Source organism: Tasmannia lanceolata, unplaced genomic scaffold (genome assembly GCF_043159265.1).
Source record: "Tasmannia lanceolata isolate RefF3 unplaced genomic scaffold, GAP_Taslan_0.1 ptg000003l, whole genome shotgun sequence".
In the NCBI taxonomy this organism is placed as follows: Eukaryota; Viridiplantae; Streptophyta; class Magnoliopsida; order Canellales; family Winteraceae; genus Tasmannia; species Tasmannia lanceolata.
The window spans coordinates 9,230,340-9,247,270 of NW_027518680.1; the positions used below are offsets into that span (position 1 = coordinate 9,230,340).

A 16,931-nucleotide genomic window follows, 5' to 3' on the forward strand; every position below is an offset into this window, starting at 1 on the left:
CCAAAAGCTCTCAGAAGCCAATTTGAAAAGAAAAGACAAGGAGAGTTAGTGCAATTGACAAAACATGGTAATGCCATTATCAATAGCTTAATTTATTCAAAAAAAAAACAATAAAAGATTAGAAGAAGATAACCTAATCATGATGAAAAGACAAGGTGAGTTAGTGCAATTGACAAAACATGGTCATGCCAATATCAATTGTCTTAATTTAATCAATTGGTCGTCTGTCCTCTCCACTTATCAAGTCTTCTGGTTTGCAGCCTTTCATATCCCCAAAGAAACTCTCAACAAAATAGAAAAAATCCTCAGAGACTATATTTGGTCTGGTTCCAAGCTTGAGAAAACTTATCATCCAGTGTCTTGGAACACAATTTGCAGCCCCAAATCTAAAGGTGGATTAGAGATTAGAAAATTGGCTGATTTGAACTTAGCATCCCAGATTAAGCAATTGTGACATATCTTATCAATGAAAGATTCTCCCTGGGTTAAATGGTTTGATCGGAAATACATCAGAGGTAGAAGTTTCTGGAGCCTCCCTATGCCTGCTTCTCCTTCTTGGGCAGCTAGGAGTATCTTGAAAGCTCGAGACTTTGCTTCAAGCACATATGCTACATTGTTGGATCCCAGGCTCCTCTTAAATTTTGGACGGATCCATGGCATCCGAAGGGTCCCCTCGTCTCTCAGTCTTCATTTGGCTCTATCAGTAATTTCATCCCTCTGAAGGCTACCATTGACAAAGCTAAATCTCAAGGGTGGTGGGACATGATTCAAGAGCATCCACAACTCCTAGATCTAAAGCAAGTCATTAATTCCGGTCTCTTCTCTGAATCTGATTTGACCTCTCCGATATGGAAGCCAGAATCTGATGGAAATTTCAGGCTTAAGAGTGCCTGGAATTCCATCAGGACTATTAATCCTAAACCTCCTTGGACTTCTTCCATTTGGTTTGCAGGGCACACCCTGAAATTCAGCATCACCTCTTGGCAAGCAATGCAAGATAAACTTAGCACCAGAGATAAACTTCATTTCCTCGGTCCCAACCAAGACCATTCATGCCTCCTCTGCTACTCTGCTCCGGAAAGTGGCGCTGGATTCTTCGCTGCATCTCTGTTAGGAAGAAGCAAAAGAAATTGATCTCTGATGAGGAAAGCTGGATCCGGAATAAATTCAAGAAGAAGGGGCAGACATATTCACTAACCAGAAGTCTTCTCACTGCTTCTATCTACCAAATCTGGCTAGAGCGAAATGCGAGACTCTTTGAAAACAAAAAAAACTCACAAAATGATCTTTCTTAGCAGAATTATCAGCACTTCTAGGTCTCGTATTCTGTCTCTAAACCTGGAAGATGAAACCTCTGAAGAAAATTGCAAAATTGCGAAAATTTTCAACCTCCCTCTGGTCAACAAATCCCCAGAAGCTAAGTTCTGTCACTGAGCGCCCCCCTCTGAATCTGAAGTTAAGTTGAATTCTGATGCCTCCCTTGCTTGTGGCTCTGCCTCGGTTGGTGGCCTTCTTCGAGACCACTTGGGGACCATTCTCTCTTTCTTCTCTCTCAACTGTGAGCCTCTCCCAATTCAGGAATTAGAATTTGAAGCTATTCTTCATGGAGTCATTCTTTCCTGCCAACTTCCAGTTAAGAATCTATGGATCGAATCTGACTCTCTCCTTGCAGTCATGGTTATTCATCGCCTGTGGCCTTGTCCATGGAGGAAAATCCCTTCCCTTGAAAAACTCAGAACCATCCTCAATTCTCTCGACCGCTGGACTCTAACTCACATTTGGAGAGAGAGCAACAGAGCTGCTGACTTCCTATCTAAACCAAATTGTATCTATAAAGGGGACCCAATCCCTCTTTGTTTGGCTCGTGAGGAGCTTTTAAGCATGGTATCGGAAGATTTTTCCAGCATGACTTATCCAAGATTGTAATTATGTTTTATTTAATATAGCTGGTGGAGGTCTACCTAACCCCAAATTACCGAGGGAAAAAAAAGAAAGATAAGCTAATCATGATAGTACTATCACTTTCTTAATAATAATTTTTTTTATCTCCATCTTCTATACCATGATTGCTTGCAATAGTTAAAAAGGATGAAAAAAATACAATAAAAATTAAAGAATCTGGCCGAGAAGATTATGCTATGATATCCTTCCATGGAACAAGACGGCTTAAGGTGGTGGTGGTACTATCGTCATCGTCGTCGGTGGTGGTGGTGGTGGCGGCGGCGCTATTGTAAATCATGAGTGTGGCTTGATCAATAGTCCCTTCTCTATAAACGTAGAAGGCATCTCCCTCCTTCATGCGACGAAATTTTTTGTAAGGCCTATCATAAACCCGATGAAGTGGCATGCCCCTGAGAAAAAAAACACGAGAGTTGTTCCTTCTTAACCATAAGCCATGTCACTAAAATAAGTAAAGTTTAACAGTTTTTTGGATGAAATATTTTTTAACTTTTTCCCATTTTTCCCAAAATCAATTTTTTTTAGTTAATTGCAAATTTTTTGATTATTTATACTACATATAATCATAAAACAGCTATTAAATATCTTACATATGCAAATTTCCATAACAATTAAATACCTTATCTATGTCATATATATATATATATATGAGGAAAATGATTGTGAGCTTGAAGCTCATATAGCTTATATGAGTTTGAGGGCCCAAACACATGGGTCCCACATTTTTTGTGTTGATCCAAACCATTCATTTACAAGGCCCCATCATAGATAGGGTGTGTACCAAAAATCAGCTCCATTGGATCATCATAACCCCTCCAAAAGCGGAGGGCAAAAATAGGCAGATTTGTGGCAAACGGTGTCTGTCCATTTTGCCCTCCACTTTTGGATGGGTTAGGATGATCCTATGGAGCTGATTTTTTGTGCACACCCTATCTATGTGAGGGCCTTTCAAATGAATGCTTTAGATCATCCTAACAATATGGGCCCACATGTGTTTGGGCCCTCAAGCTCATATAAGCTATATGAGCTTCAAGCTCACAATCATTTTCCTCATATATATATATATATATATATATATATATATATATATATATATATATATATATATATATGAGGAAAAGGAGTGTGCGGTCGAGCACACCTAAGCTTAGGTGTGGTCGAGGGCCTAAACACATGGGTCCCACATTTTTTGTGTTGATCAAAACTATTCATTTGCAAGGCCCCATCATAGATAGGGTGTGTACAAAAAATCAGGTGCACTGGATCATCCTAATCCCTCCAAAAGTGGACGGCAAAAATGGACAGATTTGTGGCAAACGGTGTCTATCTATTTTGACCTCCACAAATGGATCGATTAGGATGATCCTATGGAGCTGATTTTTTGTACATGCCCCATCTATGTAAGGGCATTTCAAATGAATGTTTTGGATCATCCTAACAAAGTGGGCCCACATGATTTTGAGGCCCTCGACCGCACCTAAGCTTGGTGCGGTCGACTGCACAATCTTATTCCTCATATATATATATATATAGAGAGAGAGAGAGAGGAAAGTGTTGGTGAGCTTAAGAGCCCCAATCACATGGGTCCTACATTTTCTGTGGTGATCCAAACCATTCATTTTCTGTACCAAAAATCAGCTCCATAGGATCATCCTAACCCCTCCATTTGTGGAGGACAAAAATGGGCAGATTTGTGGACAAATTATGTCTGTCCATTTTGACCTCCACAAATGGATGGGTTAGGATGATCGTATGGAGCTGATTTTTGGTACACACCCCATCTATGTAAGGGCCTTTCAAATGAATGTTTTGGATCATCCTAACAAAGTGGGCCCCCATGTGATTGGGCAAGCTAGCTCACCATAAGTTTGGTGAGCTTAAGCTCACCAACAGTTTCCTCATATATATAGTGTTCCTGCGCAGCTGCTCAAATAGCTTATCTGAGCAGCTGCTTCAAAAACTCATGTAGCCTACATTTTTGGGGTGATCCAAAGCATTCATTTGAAAGGTCCTTCCATAGATAGGGTGTGTACCAAAAATCAGCCATATAAGATCATCCTAACCCAATCAAAGGTGGAGGGAAAATGGACAGACACTGTTTCTGACCATTTTTTCCCTCCACAAATGGCAGGGTTAGGATGATCCTAAATGGCTCATTTTTTGTACACACCCTATTCATGGAAGTGCCTTCCAAATGAATACTTTGGATCACCCTAAAAATGTGGGGCCACATGAGTTTTTGAAGCAGCTGCTCAGTTAACCTTCACAAATTAGTCCATTTTTTGTCTCCACAGTTCGAATGGTTAGGTGATCCTATGGATCTGATTTTTTGTGGACACCCTATCTATGTGAGGGCCTTAAAAATGAATGGTTTGGATCACCCAAATAATGTGACCCACACTGTATTTTAAGCTAGTGTGTAGATAACTTATCTACACATATGTGTAGGAACCGTTTTCTCATATATATATATATATATATATAGAGAGAGAGAGAGAGAGAGGAAAGTGAAGCTACACCGCCGGCTACTTAGCTACACTGCCGGCTTAAATTACAATGGGCCCACATTGTTTTGGTGATCCAAAACATTCATTTGATAGGCCCTCACATTGATAGGGTGTACCCCAAAAATCAGCTAGGTAGGATCATCCCAATCCTACAATTTGTGGAGGCAAAAATAAACGTGTAAAAACCTTCACAAATCTGTCCATTTTTGCCTCCACAGTTTGAAGGGTTGGGATGATCCTACTTAGCTGATTTTTTGGGCACACCCTATCAATGTAAGGGCCTATCAAATGAATGGTTTGGATCACCAAAACAATGTGGGCCCATTGTATTTTAAGCCGGCGGTGTAGCTTCACTTTCCTCACATATATATATATATATATATATATATATATATATATATATATATATATAGAGAGAGAGAGAGAGAGAGAGAGAGAACGGTTCCTACACACATGTGTAGATAAGTTATCTACACACTAGCTTAAAATACAGTGGGGGGCACATTATTTGGGTGATCAAAACCATTCATTTTTAAGGCCCCTCATAGATAGGGTGTCCACAAAAAATCAGATCCATAGGATCATCCTAACCATTCGAACTGTGGAGGCAAAAAATTGACTAATTTGTGAAGGTTTAAAGACATCCATTTTACCTCCACAAATCGTAGGGTTGGGATGATCCTATGGATCTGATTTTTTGTAGACACCCTATCTATGTGAGGGCCTTTAAAATGGATGGCTTGGAGCACCCAAACAATGTGGGGCCCCACTGTATTTTAAGCTAGTGTGTAGAGAACTCTCTACACATATGTGTAGGAACCGTTTTCTCATATATATATATATATATATATATATATATATATATATATATATATATATATATGAGAAAACGGTTCCTACACACAAGTGTAGATAACTAGCTTAAAATACAGTGGGGCCCCACATTATTTGGGTGATCCAAAGCATTCATTTGATGGGCCCTCACATAGATAGGGTGTGCCCCAAAAATCAACTTCATAGGATCATCCTAACCCTTCGAACCGTAGAGGCAAAAAATGGACAAATTGGTGAAGGTTTATACACGTCCATTTTACCTCCACAAATCATAGGGTTGGGATGATCCTATGAAGCTGATTTTTTGTGGACACCCTATCTATGTGAGGGCTAATCAAATGAATGGTTTGGATCACCCAAACAAGATGCCCTCCACTATATTTTAAGGTAGTGTGTAGATAACTTATCTACACTTGTGTGTAGGAACCATTCTCTCTCTCTCTTTATATATATATATATATATATAGAGAACATTTCCTACACACTTGTGCAGGTAAGTTACCTACACACTACCTTAAAATACAGTGGGGGCCCACATTGTTTGGGCGATCCAAACCATTCATTTGAATGATCCTCAGATAGATAGGGTGTCCACAAAAAATCAGATCCATTGGATCATCCTAACCATTCAAACTATGGAGGCAAAAAATGGACTAATTTGTGAAGGTTTATACACGTCCATTTTACCTCGACAAATCGTAGGGTTGGGATGATCCTATGGATCTGATTTTTGAATTGTGGATACCCTATCTATGTGAGGACCATTCAAATGAATTGTTTGGATCACCCAAACAATGTAGGCCCCCACTGTATTTTAAGGTAGTGTGTAGGTAACTTACATACACAAGTGTGTAGGAAATGTTCTCTTATATATATATATATATATATATATATATATATATATATATATATATATATATATATATATATATATATAGGCTATTGATATTTGCACTACCATGTTTTGATAATTGCACAAACTCATCGTGTCTTTTATTATTTAAACAACTTTCAAAAGTTATTACAATTTCCATAAAGCTCTCAGAAGCCAATTAAATGTCTTACAAATGTAAATTTCCCTACAGTTAATTATTAAATACCTTATAATAATGAGTCCCTTTTACCCCCCAAAAGATGAAAACTTAGCTATACATGATGACAAATGAAACATTTAATTATTTCAAAATCTAAATCCAAGGACTTTTGAGGGTGCAACTCCATGATAAAATTGTTCTAAAAAAAGAAAAAGAAAAAGAAAAAGAATTAATCCTATTAAAATCCAAGCACATATTTTTTGTATTAATCATGCTCGTGTTATTCCCCGTTAGAACTCCCCCTTAAAAGCTAGCCATTAAGGGGAGGGTGCCCATTCCCTTTTTAAGCCCATCCACATCCATTCATTCTTCCGGTGTGGGATCTTTTTGCTTTCACGTGGAACACCCAACAACCACCCCCCCGATGGAAGCAACATGGGTGCAATGTGGGAACCACGAGATCTTCCCAGAGGAATTTTTCTGTCCTTGGAAGCATATCGAGATTATGGAGATCTTCCTCAAGGGATATTCCCATCCTCGGAGGTTAAACCAGGGTTTCCACGGTCTATCTCTGATACCACTTCTAAGGACCCGGGTAGAACTCACGCTTAAAAGCTAGCCAATAAGGGGAGGGTGCCCATTCCCTTTGAAGCCCATCCACATCCGTTCATTCTTTTGACGTGAGATCTTATTGCTTCCACGTGGAATCCCCAACTGTTTGCTCATAGCACGTGTTGTTTTCTTGTTAAAATTTATTTCAAATTTGCCTCGACAATTTAAAATTTTAAAATAGGATGAAAAAAAGAAGGAAAAAGTGAAATAGGAAAAAGTAGTTCCTTTGAAGCCCATCCACAAAAAATCAGACTCATAAGATGATCCTAACCCATCCAACAGTGGAGGAAAAATAGGAAAAAAATGGACAGACACAGTTTGTCCACAAATCTGCCCATTTTCCCCTCCACTATTGGATGGGTTAGGATCATCCTATGGGTCTAATTTTTTGTGGACATCCTATCTAGGTAAGGGGCTTTCAGATGAATGGTTTGGATCACCCAAACAATGTGGGCCCCACTGTTTTTAAACCGACCGAGTAGATAAGCTTAGCTACAAGACCGAGTAGTAACACTTTTCCATGTATATATATATATATATAATTTTTTAAATGGGGGAATTGATACATACATCCCATTGTTTTGGTAGCATATACTCCTTTGAAGAACCCTTTCATCAGATTGAGTTTTATGATCATCCAACCGTCCAATCAATGGCTCGCAGATGAATAGTCAAGAACAACTGATCGAATGGACTGATTGTCATCTTTAAGGTGCATGTGTGAGGGTGTTGTTGATATGGACGATCCAGATCATCTGGGGGAACTAAACTAATGGCATTTCAGTAAATTTAGCAAAAGAGCAGGTGTTAAAGTAACGGCAAGCATTTTCAAAACGAGATTGAGCGGTTTACAAGACGAGAAAATATGAAAAACATATTAACTTCCGATGCTACGGAAAGTTCCGGCGAAAACAGACAGTTTCCACATGTGGCTTAAATCGAGAATCTGGCATTCTTGTAATATTGATTAAAAATCGAGGTTATTTTTGTAATCAACCCGAAACAAACTTATTCTGCGAAACATGAAACCTGAAGATAAACATCTACACTGCAACTGCCTATTTTGTTAATTTTCTTAAACTGGTGGCTATTTCTCCGCTATTCACAAGATCATCAGAACCCATGAACAGGGGAAAAGCAAGACATCAGCAATTCTCTCATTGCCCTGAATTTTTACTAAAACATATGACTTTTCTCCGACGACACAATGTTACAAATGAAAAGATACAAGGTTGAAGAAGATAGAGGGGGAAAATAGAAGCATAGCAAAATACCTGACGTGGAAGTGATCAGCGATGTTGTGTTTCCCCAGGTAAAATCGAACGGCGTCTAAGAAGGCACGATAAGTGGATATGTGTAGGCCATCGATCCTTGGATAAGGGAGGCGGGGCCGGGGGAGCGGTTCGCTCGGTGGCGGATTCCGGCAACTGGCGGCGGAGAAGACGTACTCCATCGAGAGGATGCCATTTGTAGGGATAGGACCGAGGGCCACGAAGCCAAGCATGGCCATGATGGGGTCTAGTTCCTCGTGGGTCATCATGGGTTTGAAGGTCTTGGTGTGCCAGAGGGCAAGCTTCCTTACGTACTCCTCCATGTGAGAGAGAGAGAGAGAGAGAGAGAGAGAGAGAGAGAGAGAGGTAGCAGCTTAAAAATACTCAAACAGGTGGGATTTTGTAGGGGAGTTAAACTTGAATTACAAGAAACCTGATCTTGGTATAAAACCTAATTTATAGGAAGCGATAAATTCGCCCCCTTTCTTCCTTTTGCCATTCTCCCTCTGGCATATTTATGACTACTATTTTACACTACTAGGGGTGGACACCGGAAGAATAAGGGGCAAATGTATCGGTTTCCTTTTTTGGCAGAGTTAGTACAAGCGCGTATGAATCATCAACTTCATGTTTAGATAGGTCATCTTGTTTCTTATTATATAAACAGCTGTCAAAGGTTAGTACAGCTCCCAAACAGTTGTTAGAAGCCAATTTAAGAAGAAAAGATAAGCTGAATTTGTGCAATTATTAAAACATGGTATTGCCAAAATCAATAACCTTTCTTAAACCTTCCATAAAACTTGAGGATTGATTGGAGAATTGTGTCCCCATCATACTAGTGTGATTTTATTGTTAGGAAATTTTATACTCTTCCCCTTGTGTCCTCATCATATAATAACTGTGATTTTATAGTTAGAAAATTTTATATTTGTCGCCTTAAGTCCTCGTCATATAATAAGTGTGATTTTATAGTTAGGAAAATTTATATTCGTCCCCTTTACTTCATAGCTTGGTTTTAAATTTCGGCCAAAATCCAAAATTTTAAATGACCTAAATTTCGAAAAAAAAAAAAAATGCTTGATAGGGCCATTCAGTGTAAAAATAGTAATAATTTTGGATACACAACCATTACATTATGCACAACCTGTTGACAAGTACAAGTAACTACATCCACAAATTTTATTAATAGAACCTGTATACACAACATCCACATAAATACATCCACATCGCACATGAACTGAAGAAAAGTATACATCCACCTGAGTTAATCTCCTGTATACACCACATCACATCTATATAATACATCCACATGAATCCATGACTGGGGAGCTACATTGGGCCAAAGCCTACAATTCTTGGCCCAACTCATCCCTACAAATATTTTCTTCACACTTACATAAAGGCTGTCTAGGCTTGGTAATATATGTTCTTCCCAAGCAGGTAAGCATCACACCCATAAACTTCAAGAAATCCACACCCTACAGCAGCCTCCTCCACTGTCAAATCTGTGTCATGAAGACAAAATCATATGTAACCAAAAGCTCCATGGTTGCCAATGATCACAATATATATATATATATATATATATATATATATATATATATATATATATATATATAGAGAGAGAGAGAGAGAGAGAGAGAGAGAGAGAGAGAAGAGAGAGGAAAGTGTTGGTGAGCTTAAGCGCCCCAATCACATGGGTCCCACATTTTCTGTGGTGATCCAAACCATTCATTTGCAAGGCCCTATCATAGATAGGGTGTGTACCAAAAATCAGCTCCATAGGATCATCCTAACCCCTCCATTTGTGGAGGACAAAAATGGGCAGATTTGTGGACAAATAATGTCTGTCCATTTCGACCTCCACAAATGGAGGGGTTAGGATGATCCTATGGAGCTGATTTTTGGTACACACCCCATCTATGAAAGGGCCTTTCAAATGAATGTTTTGGATCATCCTAACAAAGTAGGCCTCAATGTGATTGGGCGCTTAAGCTCACCATAAGTTTGGTGAGCTTAAGCTCACCAACACATTCCTCATATATATATATATATATATATATATATATATATATATAGGTCCCACATTTTTTGTGGTGATCCAAACCATTCATTTGCAAGGCCCTATCATAGATTGGGTGTGTACCAAAAATCAGCTCCATAGGATCATCCAAACCCCTCCATTTGTGGAGGACAAAAATGGGCAGATTTGTGGACAAATAATGTCTGTCCATTTTGACCTCCACAAATGGATGGGTTAGGATGATCCTATGGAGCTGATTTTTGGTACACACCCCATCTATGTAAGGGCCTTTCAAATGAATGCTTTGGATCATCCTAACAAAGTAGGCCCCAATGTGATTGGGCGCTTAAGCTCACCATAAGTTTGGTGAGCTTAAGCTCACCAACACATTCCTCATATATATATATATATATACACACACGTCACCAACAACGTACTAAGTCATAACTATCACCTGGTTTCACATGCAACTAAGGATATAAACACAAGAGGAGTAGAGAATAGGCACGTCAATAATATGATCCAAAGCACCTCAATAATCATTCGCCAACCTATGCGAGTGAGAAAGGTAAGCTGAGAAAACCATGATCAATGATTAAACAGATAAATGTTTTGAATGATGAGGCATGCTGATTTGTATTTTGTATAATATGGATAAAATAAGAGCTATAAATATTAAAAACAACAGGGATATCAAGTGAGAACCAGTTATCTCTAATCAATAGAGTACAAAATTCTCTGGTGATTGCCGAAAGAAATAGGCATGGTACACAGAACTCCATCCCTTGTGACGAAAATGTAAATCAGAGAGGGAACAAACCTAGCTTCCAGCTGCAGCTGCTATAGCTGTCGGCTTCTTCGTGTCCTTGGCTTTCTCGTGTTCTTTGTTCAGCATCTAAAATCAAACTTGTAGGTTAGAACAGCAATATGTATTATAATAATAAGCTAATTATTCAGCAATTTTCAAACTAATTTTTAAATGTAGCAGAACAGAGCTCTGCCGATGTTCAGCATTGGATTTTGGATTATATCAGTCACAGAAATCAAATGTATGAGATACATTAGTTCAACAGAACTTAACAGGAGATGATGCCAAAAACTGGAAGACGATAATTGAACGACACTTAAAATTGAGAGATTTTATACTGTAAGCCCGCATAGTCCACTATTTTTCAAAAAGTACAGTACGGCCCTCACCATAGGATGATCCACAATGTAAATAGGTTGTGCCCATATAATCATTTCCATATGATGATCCCAACCCTCTGATCTATAGAGGTTTCCATAATATGCAGTTCATCTATAGATCTGAGTGCTAGGATCATCCTATGGAAATGATTTTTTTGGGCACAACCTATTTACGTTGTGGCCCATCAAATGGACGGTTTGGATCATCCTACGGTGTGGGCTCTACTGTACTTTTTGAGAAATACTGGACTATACGGGCTTACACCATACAATTCTTTGTGTGTGTGTGTGTGTGTGTGTGTGTGTGTGTGTGTGTGTGTGTGAGAGAGAGAGAGAGAGAGAGAGAGAGAGAGAGAGAGAGAATTGGCCACTACATGGAGGCAGAAATTTAAGAGTATGAATTTTAGATTAAAAACTGACCATTGATATCATGAGAAACAACATTACCCTGTTGTTTATCAGGTTGTGGAGTGCAATTACGCTCCGAATGAGGGACAAAAGGAAAATAACCAGCATCATATCATTCGTTTTCACTGCAAGAGTAAAAAGTTAGATGTAACAATTACAAGATGATGAATGAAAGGCCAAAATACAGTTTTCAGCAACATTGATGCCATTACCTGCAAAAGCCTTGATTAGTTCACTCACATTTAGATTTGGAAGTAGATTGAACACATCCTGCAAGGAAGGATTTCAAAAGCATCCAAAGTCAACCAGTGTTTGGAATAAGATAGCTACCAAATCCATAAAACACAGCTTATTAATAAAAGTAAAATTTGGGTCGAGCAACATGGTACTTTGCCACATGAGGAATTTTTTTTCTAAATCAAAGTTACCAGGCATGCTAGAGAACCTGGTACCAGAACAGAACAGAAAAGGTAGGTAGGACACCTATATAGGTTCATGGTCAAAATAAGTAATACATAATAGTCGCTGATAAGAACAGTCTACAACTCAACAAAGCAATTAAAAAGTTTATCCATATCCTGAAGAAAGACATGATTTGTTGAGCATATGTGCCATCCCTTCTTTGCAAAACCATAAATAATCATATCACGGACCATTACACACAAACCAGGTTCATGGTTCACCTTGAATTTTCTGATCCTGAAAACATTGCTATATGGCTGAAAAGGGGTGCGATGATAACAAGAAGAAAAACTGGTTAGGAAAAATAACAAAGAGAAATAGAAAATTCACACACACACACACACACACACACACACACAGATAGGGATTTGCTAGCGGCCATCGCAGAAGGCATTTCGCGGATGGGCTGTTGCATGTGAGAGCAGCCACCTCGTGAATGAGGACAAAATCTGGTGAAAAGTGAGGTAGAGAAATGTGTAATATGCATCAGAGCATCAGATAATGATCACATTACCAGTTAAATGATTGAAGTCTTTACAGTTCCACAAAAAACTGAAGGTAGTGACTGAGAGGGAAAGCAAACCAAGTTATGGATACAACACATTGGATGCATGGCAGAAATAATGCTCATGAAGATCTCATCAAATGACGCAATGTTTAAGACCTGATTTTCTCACTAACATTATGTATATTCTTAATGCATTACAAAAAAAAAAAAATCCAGTACCCTTCATTATGAACATTGATTAGGATGCAATTCTAGATCTGTTAAACATACACATTCGATGATCTTGTATTGTTACCTTTTGAAAATACCCAACAATAGATTCTTGTGGTTGATGATGACAACCTATGTCATCCGTATGAAAGTGATTGTAATCCTTTATTTAGTGACTTTGATGGGAAGAATTAACCTAAACCTAAAATGAAACCCAAACCTTGACAAGAACTATTACATGAATAGTAATTAAATGACAACCAACCAAGCTTTGTTTAGGGAGATATTATATGATGGAGGGCCGTATGAACATTTACGCACCATCCCATCCTTGATATTTGATCCAACAGCAGCTCACTTTTTGAGGAGCTGCTGTTAGATCAAATATCAATGATAATACTTCTATTGTACAGCAATAAGTGTTTATACTTCAAACAATGTGGGCCTAAGGGATTCATTTAAGAAAATACATTCAATTACTTACAAGTCAAAATTACACATAGTACTGGACTATTGATGGCCCATAGGAAACATAAGAATCGGAGCAAAGGAACCGACATTGCAGCAATCAAGGCCACCCCTTGACAAACACCCTCACACCATAGATCAACACTACTCCATACACAATACTTCATGCCCTCACTACGCTACCGGATACACCTTGACTCATGCTACAACTACATAACTCCCTACACAAATGACTGAGAAGGACAAAAAAACTACTATGTTAGGCTAAAAATTGAAGCTCAACCTCCATGGCCGTCCTATGTCCACATCAACAACGTACCCTAGGATATGGTTTTATAGTTCTCTGAAAAAAACTATATAGAAAATCTATGAGAAGCTCAAGAAAAGATATGATAAGCTCAGATAAAGATCAAAACAAGAGAAGGGTAGTAGTGATCACAAGCTCAAGAAACAAAAATCTATGACAAAAAGGAATTCCCAAATTAACTCAGAATTGAATAACGAGTCACCCAAGGTATGACCCACTTGACTCAGGGAGTGTTTAAATAGTGCTAAAAATATAAACTACACTTAGTCTGCACAATATAGATTCTACTTATTATTAATCATTACAAAGCACTAGCGCAAACATGGAATGGAACCATCAACAGATTAGACAAACACCCATGTTAACCTATCATTTTTTTTATCAATGTTACAACCAAGCATAAATCACAAAGCATACCTCAACACATAGAAACCCTAGCTTCTCTGCAATTTCCGTGGAGTAGATGAGAATGAGTTGTCGAAATCCACATTGATTTCCAAAGAAATGGGGTTCTGGAAAAATGAAAAATGAAAATCTAAGAAGGAAAGCCAATAATCAAGATCAAACTGAATTTACAAGAAAAAAAAGGAAGACTCCATCAACAGATTAGACAAACACCCATGTTAACCTAGATTTTTTTTTTATCAATGTTACAACCAAGCATAAATCACAAAGCATACCTTAACACTTAGAAACCCTAGCTTCTCTGTGATTTCTGTGGAGTAGATGAGAACAAGTTGTCGGAATCCACCACGATTTGCCAAAGAAATGGGCTTCTGAAAAATTGAAAATCAAAGAGGAAAAGCTAAAAATCAAGATGAAACTGATACCAAAAAAAAAAGACTCCATCTCTACCTTATTCTTTAAGAGGGAAGGGAATCCGAGAAGATCATATCTTCATTTTTTCAGCATAGAACTGTGACACAGTTGGAAAAAATTGCAGAGATGAGGAAGAAAATGGAGATTCCAGGGCTCGTTTCTGTTTTTAGGGAAGCAAAAAACAAAGTTTTAGGGGTATAAACTTAGCAGAACACAAATTTCTATGGAAGAAATGGAGCTTTTAGGGCTTGTTTATGTTTTTAGGGCACGAACTCTCTGCGTTTTTTTCTACACGAGAGTAGTTCGTCGACTCCATCTCTACCTTATTCTTTAAGAGGGAAGGTGAGTCAGTGCATGCAGCAAAACATGGTAGTGTAAATATCAATAGCCTTTAAATATTGTGTAAACACTAGGGCATAATTGAAAATGAAAAAAAAGAAGACCCATATCAGTTTCCCTCCTCCAATAACAGGTCCATTCTCTGACTCAAATATTTTTTAAAAGTGGGGGTCCCAAGGAATCATTATCTCATTTAACCTCTTATATGGTAAACAAACCTTTCAACATCATGGAAAATGATGAACTGGAGAAACCCAAGTTCTAATTTTCATCAATATACTAGAAAGATTATGAAAACAAGCCAAAGAGAATAAAGTGAATGTAATCCCATATAGGATAGAAGATGGTGGTGATTTTATTTTTGCCTCCCAACTAACATTATTAAGTAGAGTTCAAAAGTCTCTTACTACATAGCCCAGACAGAAAATTATTTGATGAAGACATTGTGCTGTCTACTAGAAAAGATGAAACAAAACAAAGACAGAAAATGAAGTACATAAGTCTTAAACAGAGTGATTTATAAGAAGGATGTGTGTGTGTGTATCTGTCAGCAATTCTAATGCGATGGAGCTATAAAATGATGAATTGACTAAAATTTAAAAGAAACTACTGACCTTGTTAACTCTGAATTGATATTGGCAACCACATGGATGCTGTTTCTAACAGTGCAATACCCATTAATCATTCTAAGAACCCAAATGAAATTACCATTAACCATGGCACAATCAGATCCAAAGCCAATTAAAGAACTACAAGCATCCATCCAATTGTGTGCACTCCCAGGTAGAACAACAAGAAAGCATACTAACAGTGTTTACATCATAGTCATAAAATCCAATTTCAATGTAGAAAGTGGAATTGGAACAACGCTTTTTTTAATAAATTACCATAAGAGGGGAACAGAGAAGGCTTGTTCACAGTAGAAAACTAGTGTAAATGTCAACATTTCAAATACTAACAGTTTAAAGAGGCAAAAAAATGAACGATAGGGCTTCCGAAAGACTACAAGAACACGAATAAGCAGTTAAAAAACAGAGATTTGAGTAACAGTCCTAAAAATGAAAGAAAGTGGGAAAAATTCTAAAATTGAAACCCTAATCGATACCGCATTTGAGAAGAAAATTAAAGAAAGAATAACTGGAAAAGAAAAATATCTTAATCGAATCCTTCAAATGGTTAGGGTTTGGGTGAAAAATATTACAGAAATCAGAATTTCCCAACCCTAATAAAGGAAAGCTCTTCTATTCATCTTCTTTTATTAAAGGGTTAGGGTTTGGGATGGATGGGGCTGAAAAAAATCTATGGGAAACCTTCGAGTCAGAGAAACCCCTTCGAATGACTGATTTCTAAAAAAACTTTGAATCAAAGAAGCCCTTCGATTCGGCTATGGAACCCCCTTCGAATCTGAGAACCCCTTAGAAAACCTTTCTTTCTTTCCTCTTTCAAACCCTAGTTTGAAAACACTTCTTCTCTGGCCAGAAATAAAAGATGAAGATGTGTTGCATAGGAGAGACGTCCGGCTGAACCTAGTGCCGGCTTGACTACCAGAAAAATACGGAAAACCAGAGGTGAGAAAGAGAGAAACGAGAGGCGCGAGCGGGAAGGAGAAAAATCGGGGTTTGGCGGGGAGGGTTTTCTCCCTGATAATATAACCCTACATAGAATTTACACAAACGTTCACTTATTGATCGTGGGTACTAATTATAATAGGGACGGTATTACGAATGTCGGTGAATATATTTCACCAAAAAATTACACTAACATGAGGAATTTGTAAATCTTGTGGATTTCACTCAAATCCAAATCCAGATGTCATAAAGGCTTGCCAAACGCCGAATTCAGATTTAAAATCCAAATTCACCTCCAAATCCAAATCCAAGGGGTATCCAAACGGGCCCTTATATTATATGTCAAGATCCTCTTTGGAGTCCTGGGACGGTCCATCGGAATTTCCTATCCCTACTTTGTACACAATTACTACT

At 38.1% G+C, this 16,931-nt stretch overlaps 2 long non-coding RNA genes across 10 annotated transcripts; both read right to left on the reverse strand.

Annotated features, from left to right (window-relative positions):
• Positions 1-2,022: 2,022 nt before the first annotated feature.
• Positions 2,023-9,033, reverse strand: LOC143861041 (uncharacterized). Its single transcript, XR_013239861.1, has 2 exons — positions 8,221-9,033; positions 2,023-2,351 (listed from the first exon to the last, which is right to left on the reverse strand). It is a non-coding gene; the product is annotated as an uncharacterized LOC143861041 (long non-coding RNA).
• Positions 9,034-9,378: 345 nt separating this feature from the next.
• LOC143850285 (uncharacterized) lies at positions 9,379-14,989 on the reverse strand. Of its 9 annotated transcripts, none has more exons than XR_013235976.1 (8): positions 14,647-14,989; positions 14,472-14,567; positions 14,209-14,303; positions 12,049-12,106; positions 11,876-11,961; positions 11,061-11,135; positions 10,749-10,791; positions 9,379-9,722 (listed from the first exon to the last, which is right to left on the reverse strand). It is a non-coding gene; the product is annotated as an uncharacterized LOC143850285 (long non-coding RNA). The 9 variants fall into 9 exon arrangements; XR_013235978.1 differs by having other exon boundaries at positions 10,695-10,791; XR_013235977.1 differs by having other exon boundaries at positions 10,749-10,813.
• Positions 14,990-16,931: the final 1,942 nt, after the last annotated feature.